The following is a 12,609-nucleotide window of genomic DNA, read 5'->3' on the forward strand; positions in this document are numbered from 1 at the left end:
GAGAGCCTTCTTCCAGCCATTGCCTGCAGGCTTAAGATATCAATACAAGCTCTGGCAGCATGCTACATGGAAGTTTAAGGTAAAAAGAAACACAATAAAACAGATTCAGATAAAAACAAAACACTAAATTGGTCACAGTCTGTTTAAAAAATGCACAGGCTTGAAAGAGAAAAGAGAAGATATAGACAGTCATAAAAAAGAAATATATAGTTTTAAAATAACAAAGTAAAATCCTTAAAAAGGTAGTAAAGTAATAAAAAAAAAGCCATGTAAAGATCGAAAAAAACACAGAGAGTCTGGATACTCTATATTATTTTATTGTCTGTTGCTATGGTACAGTAGGATTTCAGCTGATAAAGCAGAAGAAACCCACCAGAGTTAATACATTCTGATGGAGGAGACCCAGTCAGAAGATGCTAGGAATATTGCCTTTTATTATGTCTGTTCTTGCAGTGAATCTCTTGTGAAACCATAAGCTCTCCCCTCTTTGAATGGGACCCATCCCCAAAAAAGACCCAGCAGTGTGTAAATTATTGTGAACAATTTTTCCCATGTGCCCCATATTGGGTGACTTCTCCACTCTGTGGGACTTTTGGCATGAGAATCTAGCCACACCATCAATAACCTTGGTTCCCATGATTTAATTTCTGCTCCATTCCCTGAGACAAACATTAGAAACTAGCTCCCTGTGATTATCTCCAATTTGGTAGGATATGTGGTCAGGAAGGGAATCATTCAAATATATCACATTTTCAGAGATAAAGGGACGTCCAAGCTCATTTGATTCCCATCCCTCCTGTTAAGAGAGAGTGAGTGCCCTAACTTCTCCTGCTGACTTGGAAAAGTGCTAACCTCCATCTACCCTAAAAACTATTAATTCCCTATACCTGTTCTCACCTTGCTTTATTGATACAGGGTATTAACCTAGCAGTGTAGTATCAAGCACAAAGTTCCTTAGAATTTAGAAGCTTATTGAATCAGCTTTTCTGCCTCTCGGTGCTGCCCAGGTGCTGTTCTAGTCATGCCTCCCCAGAACAATAAAAAAAATGCTGATGATGACACATGGGATAACCCCTATCTGTTTCATATTCCTGAGAAAAAATTCTAGCTCTGTAACTTTTTAATTGCTAGAAAACTGCCTTTGTTGTATGTGTGTATAAAAACCCGAAAAACATTGTAGCACAAGAGGATTAATAAAGAAATTGGCATGAAGAAGCATGGAGTGAGAGTTTTTTTTTCACCCTCAGAAACTTTGAGCCTTATGCTGGCAGTAGCCTTCCCTTTAAACTCTGAGAGGGCTGTGAAGCTGGCTCTCAACAGCCCTTGATAATCTTTGGGATTTTTAACTGCAGAGAAACATTTGATTGTGGGGGCTGCTAAGCTAAACCAACATATATACTTTATTTCCCCCCTTTTTTTATTAAGAAATTTTTTCATTCATTTTACACACCAGTCAAAGATCCCCCTCTCCCCTCCTCCTGTCCCCCCAACTTCCCCCTCCCAACCCACCCTCCACTCCCACCCACAAGAAGGCAACGCCTCCCATGGGGAGGCATATCCAGTAGAGGCAAGTTCAAGCCCTTACCCCTGCCTCAAGGCTGCACGAGGTGTCCCATCATAAGTAGTGGGCTCCAAAAAGCCCACTCATGCACCAGAGATGGATTCTGATCCTACTGCCAGCCCCCTCCCCCAATCAGATCAAGCTGAACAACTCTCTTGACATGCAGAGGGCCAAGTCCAGTCCCATGTAGGCTCCACAGTCATTGATCCAACTTTCATGAGTTCCCTCTAGTTTGGTTTGGTTATTTCTGCATGCTTCCCCATCATGATTCTGATGCACTTGCTCATAAAATCCCTCTTCTCTCTCTTTGACTGGACTCCTGGAGCTATGCCTGGTGATTGGCTGTGGATCTTTGCATCTGCTTCCATCAGTCATTGGAGAAAAGCTCTGTGATGACAGTTAGGGTATTCACTGGGGCAATCCAGTTCAGTTTGGGCACCCTCTCCACTGTTGCTAGTAGTCCAGGCTGGGGTCATCCTTGGGGATTTCTGGCAACTTCCTTAGCACCAGGTTTCTCTCTATCCCCATGACATCTCTCTCTATCATGGTATCTCTTTCATTGCTTTCCTCCTCCCACCCTATTCCAGCTCAACCATCCCATTCCCTTATGTTCTCATCCCCTGCCCCCTACCCTCCATTTCCCACCCCTCATCCCCAGTTTACTTACAGAGATCTCATTTATTTCCCCTTCCCAGGGTGGTCCATGCATCACTCTTTGGATCTTCCCTGTTAGTTAGCTTCTCTGGAGTTGTGGGTTGTTGCCTGATTATCCTTTAATTTATATCTAGTATCCACTTATGAGTGGGTACATACCATGTTTGTCCTTCTGAGTCTGGGTTTTCTCACTCAGGACGATATTTTCTAGTTCCATCCATTTGCCTGCAAACCTCATGATGTCGTTGTTTTTCTCTGCTGAGTAGTACTCCATTGTGTATATGTACCACATTTTATTTATCCATTCTTCAATTGAAGGGCATTTAGATTGTTTCCAGATTCTGGCTAATGCAAATAATGCTGCTATGAACATAGTTGAGTATGTGTCCTTGTGGTATGATAGAGCATACCTTGGGTATATGCCCAAGAGTGGTATAGCTGGGTCTTGAGGGAGATTGATTCCTAATTTTCTGAGAAAGTGCCATACTGATTCCCACCAACAGTGTAGGAGGGTTCTCCTTGCTCCACATCCTCTCCAACATAAGCTGTCTTCAGTGCTTTTGATCTTAGCCATTCTGACGGGTATAAGATGGTATCTCAGAGTCATTTTAAATTGTATTTCCCTGATGACTAAGGATGTTGAGCAATTCCTTAAATGTCTTTCAGCCATTTGAGATGCTTCTGTTGAGAATTCTCTGTTTAGCTCTATAGCCCATTTTTTAATTGGACTGTTAGGTATTTTGATGTCTAGTTTCTTGAGTTCTTTATATATTCTGGGTATCAGCTCTCTGTCATATGTGGGGATAGTGAAGATCTTTTCCCATTCTGTAGGGTGTTGTTTTGTCTTATTGACTGTGTCATTTGCCCTGCAAAAGCTTCTCAGTTTCAAGAGGTCCCATTTATTAATTGTTGCTCTCAGTGTCTGTGTTACTGGTGTTATATTTAGATAATGATCACTGGTGCCAATGCGTTCAAGACTACTTCCTAGTTTCTCTTCTATCAGGTTCAGAGTAACTGGTTTTATATTGAAGTCTTTAATCCACTTGGACTTGAGTTTTGTGCATGGTGACAGATATGGATGTATTTGCAATCTTCTACATGTTGATATCCAGTTATGCCAGCACTATTTGTTGAGGATGCTTTATTTTTTCCATTGTACAATTTTGGCTTCTTTGTCAAAAATCAGGTGTTCATAGGTTTGTGGGTTAATTTCAGGGTCTTCAATTCGATTCTACTGCTTCACATGCTCGTTTTTATGCTAATACCAAACTGTTTTTATTACTATAGCTCTATAGTAGAGCTTGATGTCAAGGACGGTGATGCCTCCAGAGGTGGCTTTGTTGTACAGGATTCTTTTAGTTATTCTGGGTTTTCTGTTTTCCAAATGAAGTTGATTGTTGTTCTCTGCAGGTCTGTGAAGAATTGTGTTGGGATTTTGTTGGAGATTGCATTGAATCTGTAGATTGCTTTTGGTAAGGTTGCCATTTTTACTATGTTAATCCTACCTATTCATGAACATGGGAGATCTTTCCATTTTCTGATATCTTCTTCAATTTCTTTCTTCAAAGACTTAAAGTTCTTGTCATACAGGTCTTTCTCTTGCTTGGTTAGAGTTACCCCAAGGTATTTTGTATTATTTGTGGCTATTGTAAAGGGTGATGTTTCTCTGATTTCTTTCTCAGCCCATTTATCATTTGTATATAGGAGGGCTACTGGTTTTTCTTTTAGTTAATCTTGTACCCTGCCACATTACTGAAGGTGTTAATCAGCTGTAGGAGTTCCTTGGTGGAATTTTTGGCATCACTTATGTATACTATCTGCATATATCATCTGCAAATAGTGAAAGTTTCAGTTCTTTCTTTCCAATTTGTATCCCCTTGATCTCCTTTTGTTGTCTTATTGCTCTGGCTAGAACTTCAAGTATTATATTGAATAAATATGGGGAGAGTAGGGAGCCTTGTCTTATTCCTAATTTTAGTGGAATCACTTTGAGTTTCTCTCCATTTAATTTGATGTTGGCTATTTGCTTGCTGTAAATTGCCTTTATTATGTTTAGGTATGTTCCCTGTGTTCCTGATCTTTCTAGACCTTTATCATGAATGGGTGTTGGATTTTGTCAAAGGCCTTTTTAGCATGTAATGAAATGATTATGTGGGTTTTTTTTCTTTCAGTTAGTTTATATGGTGTATTATATTGACAGATTTTTGTCTGTTGAACCATCCTTGCATCCCTGGGAAGAAGCCCACTTGATCATTGTGGATAATGTTTTTGATGTTTTCTTGGAGTCTGTTTGCCAATATTTTATTGAGTAGTTTTGCATCAATATTCATGAGGGAGATTGGTCTGTAATTCTCTTTCTTTGTTGCATCTTTATGTGGCTTGGGAATCAGAGTAACTGTAGCCTCATAAAAAGAGTTTGGTAACATTACTTCTGTTTCTATTGTGTGGAACAATTTCAAAAGTATTGGTATTAGCTCTTCTTTGAAAATCTGGTAGAATTCTGTGCTGAAACCATCTGGTCCTGGGATTTTTTGTTGGGAGATTTTAATGACCGTTTCTATATCCTTAGGAGTTATTGGTTTGTTTAAATTGTTTATCTGGTCTTGATTTAACTTTGGTATGTCATACCTATCCATAAAATTGTCCATGTCTTTCAGATTTTCCAATTTTTTTTTGTTATTTTTTGTTTTTCGAGACAGGGTTTCTCTGTGTAGCTTTGCGCCTTTCCTGGAACTCACTTGGTAGTCCAGGCTGGCCTCGAACTCACAGAGATCCGCCTGGCTCTGCCTCCCGAGTGCTGGGATTAAAGGCGTGCGCCACCACTGCCCGGCCAGATTTTCCAATTTAGTGGAGTATAGGTTTTTGAAGTATGACCTGATGATTCTCTGTATTTCCTCATTGTCTGTTGTTATGTCTCCCTTTTCATTTCTGATTTTGTTGATTTGGATGCTCTTTCTCTGCCTTTTGGTTAGTCTGGATAAGGGCTTGTTTATCTTGATTTTCTCAAAGAAAGAACTCTTTGTTTCATTGATTCTTTGTATTGTTCTTTTTGTTTCTATTTTATTGATTTCAGCTCTCAATTTGATTATTTTCTGGTGTCTATTCTTCCTGGGTGACTTTGCTTCTTCTTGTTCTAGAGCTTTCAGGTGTGCCATTAAGTCACTACTGTGAGATTTCTCCATCTTCTTTATGTGGGCATTTAGTGCTATGAAATTTCTTCTTAGCACTGATTTCATAGTGTTCCATAAGTTTGGGTATGTAGTACATTCATTTTCATTGAACTCTAGGAAGTCTTTAATTTCTTTATTTCTTCCTTGACATATTGATGATTCATTTGGGCATTATTCAGTTTCCATAAGATTGTAGGCTTTCTGTAATTTTTGTTGTTGTTGAAATCTGACTTTAATCCATGGTGGTCCAGTAGAATACAGGAGGTTATTCCAATTTTTTGTATCTGTTGAGATTTGCTTTGTGATGGAGTATTGGTCAATTTTAGAGAAAGTTCTATGGGATGCTGAGAAGAAGGTATATTCTTTTTTGTTAGGGTGAAATGTTCTGTAGATATTGATTAAGTCCATTTAAGTCATAACATTAGTTAGGTTTTTTATTTCTCTGTTAAGTTTCAATCTGGCAGATCTGTCCAGTGGTGGGAGTGGGGTGTTGAAGCCTCCCACTATTAATGTGAGGGATTTGATGTGTAATTTAAGCTTTAGTAATGTTTCTTTTACAAATGTGGGTGCCCTTGTATTTGGTGCATACATGTTCAAAATTGAAACTTCATCTTGGATCTTTTCTGTGATTAGTATGTAATGCCCTTCTCAATCTCTTTTGATTGATTTTAATTTGAAGTTTATTTTGTTGGATATTAGGATAGCTATACCAGCTTACTTCTTAAGTCCATTTGATTGGAAAGACTTTTCCCAGGCATTTACTCTGAGGTAGTGTCTGTCTTTGAAGTTGAGGTATGTTTCTTGTATGCAGCAGAAAGATGGGTCCTGCTTTTGTAACCATTCTGTTAGCCTTGTCTTTTTATAGGTGAATTAAGTCCATTGATATTAAGGGATATTAATGAGCAGTGATTGTTAATTTTTGTTTGGTTGGGTTTTTTTTTTTTAGTTGGTAGTGCTGTGTGTTTCTCTTCTTTGGTGTTTGTTGATGTGAGATTATCTATTGCCTGTGTTTTCATGGGTGTATCTAACTTCCTTAGGTGGGATTTTTCCTTCTAGTGCTTTCTGTAGGACTGGATTTGTTGATAAAAATTGTTTACATACATTTTTACACATAATGTAAACCATTTAGATGTTTATTCCATCTGAATCTGTCTTTTGTGTATCTATAATCTTTTTATGATCATGGCAAACTGTAGCGTGTCTCAGATTGAAGTGGCAACCCTGGCTGCTGAGTCCACTCACTTCAGCTTTTTTTACATGGCAGAGGTACCCAAGAGAGTCACGCTTACCCTGCCAACTCTGTGGTCCATACTTCCATCAGGAAGCATGCAGTTGGCTCATAAACTCTTTTTGCCTGTATAAGGAAAAGCTGAATCTGCCATGCAGCATGCTATGCATCTTGGAGACAGCACTGTGTACTCATGTGGGAATCCACCATGCTGCACTCAAGCCTGAATGCTGTCATGTCTCTGTACTTTGGCATACTGTGGCATTTTTGTACTGAGGCTCACGTGAGACATGAAATAGGAAACTGCTTTTGGCTCTGTTTTAGAATCTCTAAATGTTGGGCAGCCAAATGTTGCTGTAAGTTTTCTTCAGTCCCACTCAGCCTCATGGTCCCACCCAGCCTGGCAGTCCCAAAGCCACTTATAAAATAATCCTCAGAGGCTTAGTAATATTTACAATTGTATGGCCTATGGCAGGCCTCCTGCTAGCTAGCTTTTATATCTTAAATTAACCCATTACTATTAATCTATTTTTTGCCATGTGTTCCATGGCTTTTCTGGCCTGCTAGTATGTTGCTGCTTGGGCAGCAGGTTGGTGTCTCTCCAGACTCCACCTTTTTCTTTCCTGTCTTCCTCCTTGGATTTTCCTCCTGCCTCTAAGCTGCCTTGCCATGGGCCAAAGCAGCTTATTCATTAGCCAATGAGAACAACATATGTTCACAGCATACAGAAAGATATTCCATAGAATGTTTATTTTATTTAAAGGGGGATATGATATAGAAATTATGGGAAAAGGTTGATTATTAAATCTACTTGAATCTAAAAAACAACTGTTAATCTCAAAATACTTTACATTGGTATGGATTTTTGTTTATTAATACAATTTTAAGGTATATTTCTGCTCTTGTTTGAGGTATTATGTTTATGCAACTCATTTAAAATTATATTATTAAGAAATACAGATTAATAATCATCTATGATAATCAAACTTATCATCATTTAGTTGTTTTTTAGGCATACAAAGGTATATTTCAATTAGGTAGATAATCTTGAAACACATCAAAGACCTACAGAATATGACATTTAAAATGTTTTAAGAATTTTATATATCCTTTTAATATATTCTTCTTGGGTCTTTGATGTACTTTATTATAGTTGTCCTTGGTTATGATGAAAGGTAAATTAGATATGAAAATTTAGACTCACAAATATAGGATAGATGATAGAATATTTTTTTTAATTTTTGCCAAATAAAAGTAGAATAGATATTTTAACTGTAATTCTTTTTCTGTTTGTTTGTTTTCTCTGTGTAGTTTTGGTGTCTTTCCTAGAGCTCACTCTGTAGCCCAGTCTGACCTTGAATTCACAGAGATTCACCTGCCTCTGCCTCCCAAGTGCTGGGATCGAAGGCATGCACCACTGCCACCTGGCTGTAACTGTAATTCTTAATAATTGTTTTGTTATAGGTAATTTTACTATGTTAAAGTTAAAAATACTCTTTTTGATTAGACAGAAAAAGGAAAGTGCTGTGGGATGGTCTTTCTATATGCTGTGAATATATGTTGCTATTATTGGTTAGTAAAGAAACTGTTTTGGCCTATGGCAACACAGGATACAGCCAGGTGGGAAATCCAGGAGGGATACAGAGTGAAGAAAGGCAGTGTCATGGAGACACTGTGAGCTACCATGGGAGCAAGATGTAATAGAACACAGTTAAAGCTATGAGACACATGATGATACATAGATTAATTGAAATGGGTTAATTTAAGATGTAATAGCTAGCCTAGTAAAGAGGACCCTAAGAAAGATACAGCGATTTCCCAGTGACAGAGAATGGATGAGATCTCCATGAGCAAACTGGGGTGATGGGGAGGGGCGGTAATGGAGGGCAAGGGTCAGGGGAAAGAGAGCTTAGGGCAGTGGGAGATCCCAGCTGGATCAGGAACAGAGTGGGAGAACAAGGAAATAGATACCATGATAAATGAAGACTCCATGGGAATAGGAAGAATCAGAGTGCTAGAAAGGTCCCCAGAAATCCACAAAGGAAAGATGATTCCACTATAGACTACTGGAAATGGTCAAGAGAATGCCTGAGATGACCTACTCTGTTGATCTGATGGCTGAACACCCTAACTGTCATGATAGAACTCTTATCCAGTGACTGATGGAAGCAGATGCAGAGATCCATAGCCAGGCCCCAGGTGGAACTCCAGGAGTCCAATTGCTGAAAGAGAGGAGGAATTATATGAGCAAGAGCTATGGAAACCATGATTGGGAAAAGCACAGGTACAAATAGCCAAACCAGCAGAAACACATGAACCGTGAACCAATAGCGAGGAGCCCCCATGGAACTGGACCGGGCCCTCTGGATAAGTGAGACAGTTGATTAGGTTGAACTGTTTAGGAGGCCCCCAGGCAGTGGGACCAGGACCTGTCCTTGGTGCATGAGTTGGCTTTTTGGAACCTACGGTCTATGCTGAGACACTTTGCTCAGCCTTGGTGTAGGGAGCAGAGGACTGGACCTGCCTCAACTGAATGTACCAGGCTGGGCTGGCTCCCCAGGGGAGACCTTGCCTTGGAGGAGGTGGGAATAGGGGTGGATTGGGGGGAAGGTTGGGGGTGGGAGGAGGGAGTACAGGGGAAACCATGGCTGATATGTAAAATGACTAGAAAGTCTCTTACATAAAATAAAAAAAGATGTAATAGCTAGCTAGCAATAAGCCTGAGGCATAGACCAAACAGTTTGTAATTAATATTAAGTCTCTGAGTGATTATTTTATAAAAATGGCTGCTTCTGTGCAGGACTAGGTAAGACCAAGAAACTTCAGTCTACACTTGGACTTGAGTGCAGGGTGACAGATATAGATCCATTTGTATTCTTCTACATGTTGACATCTAGTTATGCTAGCACCATTTGTTGAAGATGCTTTATTTTTTTCTTTGTATAATTTTGGTTTCTTTGTTCAAAAATCAAGTGTTCATAGGTGTATGGATTTGTGTCAGGGTCTTCCATTCAATTTCATTGATGCTTGTGTCTGTTTTTATGCCACTACCAAATGGTTTTTATTACTACAGCTCTATAGTAGAGCTTGAAGTCTGGGATGGTGATACCTCTAGAAGTTCTTTTACTGTACAGGATTGTTTTAGCTATCCTGGGTTTTTTGTTTTTCCACATTAAGTTTAATTTTATTTTTTCAATGTCTGTAGAGAGTTGTGTTGAGATTTTGATGGAAATTGGATTGAGTCTATGGTGGTATTTTATTTGTACTGAAATGTGATTTTAATTGTATGTTAATAAATAAAGTTGCCCGGGGGTCCGAGCTAATAGCAAGCCATAGCAGAGCTGGGCATTTGTAGCACATGCCTTTAATCCCAGCACTTGGTAGGCAGAGCTAGGTAGATCTCTCTGTGTTCAAGGATACAGCCAGCATTTGCGACACATGCTCCAATATGTGTCTGGAGGTCTATACAGACAGGCAGTGACGAGGCAGTCACGTAGTTGGGTTTACAACCAATGAGAAGGCAGAACAGAAAGTCTATGTAAAGACAAACAGACAGAAAGTAGGTCTTTTTCGGAGAGGTCTCTTGGCTAAAGAGGATAGCTGCAGCAGGCGGGTAAGGCTCTTAGCTCTGATCTCTTGGCTTTCTTCTTTGCATTCATTCTGTGTTTCTTATTTAATAAGACGGTTGGTTAATCTACATTGAGTTTGTTGATTGCTTTTGGTAAGACTGCCATTTTTACTATGTTAATCATACCTATACAAGAGCATGGGAGATCTTTCCATTTTATGATATCTTCTTCAATTTCTTTCTTTAAAGACTTAAAGTTCTTGTCATATAGGTCTTTAACTTGGTTGGTTAGAGTTACCCCAAGATATTTTATGTCTCTCACTGTTTCTTTTGCACATCAAGCAATAGACTTCTGCTGACAGCTGTATTGGTCAATATCACTCTCCTTTACCCTGGGACCACAAAAATGTTTCACTGACTCTTATCTGTCAGATAATCTCCTATTTGATCAGTTATCCAACTATTCAGTTTTCACTTCCAGTCCAAGAAGCCTACTCACTACCAAAGTCTCACTAACACATATATGTTCCAAACCAATATATATCACCTCTCTCCTTTTTCTTTTGTGTAAGATAATGATAACTCCCTGCATAGACACTCCCTGCCAGAGTTTTGTAGCCCTGTTGTGATTATTCCACAGTTCTATCTACATGAGGAGGAAGAATTGACACTGCTGCTACAAACAAAATATGAGAGATAAGCTGTGGGTTTTTTCTGTACACTATTGCTCCCATTGGCTAATAAATAAAGTTGCATTGGCCTATGGCAAGGCAGGATGGAGCCAGATGGAAATCCAAGTGAGATAGAGCAAAAGGAAAGGAGTCAGATAAATGCTGTGAGCCACCGCCAGGAGAAGCAAGATGTGAGAGAACAGGTAATGACACAAAGCCACATGGCAAAACATAGCTTAATAGGAATGGGTTGAGTTAAGTTGTAAGAGTTAGCTAGCAAGAAGCCTGAGCCATAGGCCACACAGTCTGTAATTAATATAAGCTTCTATGTGTTTACTTGGGACCAAGTGACTGCAGGACCAGGCAGGATGCAGAAAAACTTCCATCTACATTCAAAATTCCTACTTCTGATAATGGTCTATCATATATTCTAGATCTATAGCCAAAAATGGATGCCCCAATGGTGTTGAGAAACATTAGGTGACTATCCAGCCTGCCAGCTGCCTCTGTTAATTAGTGCAATTTTTTTGGAAGTTGCTTGCTTGCACTTTATGTTTTCTCAGGTAATATTTCCCTCTTGGGTCTTTGAAGGGGTTGATCTTATTGCTGACTGTTTGACTTAACTGAACAAGGTTCCCATTAGGCAACTGCACTACACCATTGATGGTACCATCTATGGTGGTCTCCTCCTTCAAGTCCATGGGAAGCTGCTCTTGCTCTGGAGTTTCCTCCAGGTCCCCAGTTTGAATTACACTATTCTCTACTCTACCACAACCTGGAGAGGCCCAGAGGCACATGCCACCTCAGACACATGATTTCTATTCTCAGTATCCCCAAGAAATATCTTTGTTTCTTCATGGTCTTCTTTCAAGTTGTTCTTTTTTTTCCATTAAGAGACTTTTGGAGGGACTAGACTTTATTTCTCATTCAATTTTTCTCTTCATACTGGGATATACAAAGAACCAGACAAAAAGGGTACAGAAAACTGTAAACCTACTGAGATGAGGATGGTACCCCACAGAAGAAGTTTGTCAAAGCCCAGCAATAGTGCTCCAGTTTACATAATGGAAAAGAGGTTTATTCCGATTGTGCAGGCATAAAAAGTGATAAAGCATGTAAGCCATTAGGAACTGGATACACCTTATGGAGGATGAATGCATGAACAAGGAAGAATAAAATTCCAGACATAATACCAGAAATCAGTGGAGAAATGAACCAAGACATCACAATTTTTATTAGTTCAGACCACTTGACACCCTTTTGCCCCTTTGCCACGAGGGAGAAACCAATGGTTGTACTAACAATACAGTCGGTCCCAGAAATGGGGAGCTTCAAAAACAAAGCCACTAATTGTCACACAGAGGCACCAAACATAGCACTAACAGAGCCAGCCATGAGCAAGCCTTAAGTTGAATTGTACATCTCCACATTAATCAAGCCATTCCATATGGTTTCACTCACTTTTGCCCCCAGCAAGGGAGAGCCCACAGTTTTGAAGATGCTAGCTAGCAAGAAGCCTGAGCCATAGGACAGTTTGTAATAAAAAAACATGTTCTAATACAGATACCAAGAAGCAGATTCAAATGGACAGCTACACCAGTTACTGCAATGCTGTGTCTAACCTTCACTCTGAATCTGAGATGAGCATAAATATTAAGGCTGAGATGGGTCTGGGTAACAGAAAAAGCTCCCTTGAAGAGTGGTATGACCAGGAGGCACGTAGAAAATTCTGGCTACATTTGGCACCCATACATGGT

The 12,609-nt window shown here is 39.5% G+C and overlaps 2 pseudogenes; one reads left to right on the top strand and one right to left on the bottom strand.

Moving 5' to 3' along the window:
* LOC128113195 (integrin alpha-5-like) overlaps positions 1-11,667 on the top strand; it is a 50,382-nt pseudogene extending 38,715 nt beyond the window's left edge.
* A 125-nt stretch (positions 11,668-11,792) lies between these two features.
* Positions 11,793-12,403, bottom strand: LOC128113196 (sodium-dependent phosphate transporter 1-like; annotated as a pseudogene).
* Positions 12,404-12,609: the final 206 nt, after the last annotated feature.

Source organism: Peromyscus californicus, unplaced genomic scaffold, assembly GCF_007827085.1.
Source record: "Peromyscus californicus insignis strain IS unplaced genomic scaffold, ASM782708v3 Scaffold_18__1_contigs__length_77618521, whole genome shotgun sequence".
Taxonomy (NCBI): Eukaryota; Metazoa; Chordata; class Mammalia; order Rodentia; family Cricetidae; genus Peromyscus; species Peromyscus californicus.